Source organism: Schistocerca serialis, chromosome 5, assembly GCF_023864345.2.
Source record: "Schistocerca serialis cubense isolate TAMUIC-IGC-003099 chromosome 5, iqSchSeri2.2, whole genome shotgun sequence".
Classification (NCBI taxonomy): domain Eukaryota; kingdom Metazoa; phylum Arthropoda; class Insecta; order Orthoptera; family Acrididae; genus Schistocerca; species Schistocerca serialis.
In genome coordinates, this window is record NC_064642.1 from 507,575,320 (window position 1) to 507,576,676 (window position 1,357).

The 1,357-nt window shown below is 38.8% G+C and overlaps 1 pseudogene; it reads right to left on the bottom strand.

Moving 5' to 3' along the window:
* Nucleotides 1-321: 321 nt before the first annotated feature.
* LOC126482918 (5S ribosomal RNA) lies at nucleotides 322-442 on the bottom strand (annotated as a pseudogene).
* Between the last annotated feature and the right edge of the window lie 915 nt (nucleotides 443-1,357).

Below are 1,357 nucleotides of genomic sequence, written 5' to 3' on the forward strand. Positions count from 1 at the left end.
CTTACGAACGTTCCTCCAAAAGTTCTCTTCCGAAAGAAATGCTATGATGATGTAGGCCACATAATAATAGAGGAGGGAAACAAAGCAAGAAGAAGATGTAGGTTACGTAAAAGCACAAAGATTTACAAATGTACAAAATGTATTGTACACCTCCATTCAAACTGTTTTCAAATATTTCACAAGAGAATGAAATTAAACTAAACTAAGCTAAATGTGGTCAGCACACAGCTCTCCCCGCAGTGCGCCTGTTTACTAGACCGAAGCTGCTACTTCTCAATCAAGTAGCTCCTCAGTTTGCCTCACAAGGGTTAAATGCACCCCGCTTGCCAACAGCGCTCGGCAGACCGGATGGTCACCCATCCAAGTGCTTGGCCAGCCCAACGGTGCTTAACTTCGGTGGTCTGACGGGAACCGGTGTTACCACTGCGGTAAGGTTGGCAAGCGTGTGACGTAAGACTCCTTACAGCCCCAAAGTTGCGTAGATTCAACATTTTTTGTACTTTGATTAGCCGTGTATATTTATTTTTTGTATATTTGTGTCTATATTAGTGTACAGTTAAATCAAATAATCATTTTTTTAATTGTATTATTTTAATGCTTATAGGAGGGAAGCAAATAGGAGGTGGTTCACATTAGTAGCTGCTTCGTTTCCGCACTCACAATAGGGTGTCTCACGAAGACCGAGGCGGTACAAATGGCTTGGAAAATTCCCATGGTTTAATCTCATGCTAATTAAACTGGAGACGCTTCTTCTGCTGTACTTCGTTTTGTGGAATCTTGCCTTGAACTTATTATTGCTTGCTTTGCAAGTTCATCCACTTTTTCATTGTTTCTGATTCCGCAGTGTTCTTTTACCCACCTCAGCTCCATTGCTCCTATTCCCTTATCCTTTTCCCTTATATTTAATGCACTCTTGTATTATATAGGTGGTATAATTATTCAAAAATGCTCTTGGGTTTCTTGTTGAAATTGAATTTAAAATAGACATAGAATCGATGACCGTTGATATTTGTCAGCGCTTGTAAGCAGCTAAAGGTCTGGATTTCATTATAATTTCATTCTTCGAGAGCTGCAAGATCACCAATGATATCTTTGCAGATACCAGCTTCATATAAAAATTTTGTTTGGAACTATGTGTGTAGCGTAATTTAGAGCTTCAAGGACAGTGATTGATTCGAAAATAAAAACTGAGTTGTTTCCGGGATCTGATACTTTCTATACTCTTCTAATTATCGACAGTAAAAGCGGCATCCTACAAAGTCGTTTAAAGTTCGATTGGAGACACCGATGTAGATGAAGAAATAATTTGGTAATTTATTGAGCATCTCCCTACACATGTTTGAAAAAATATTGACAG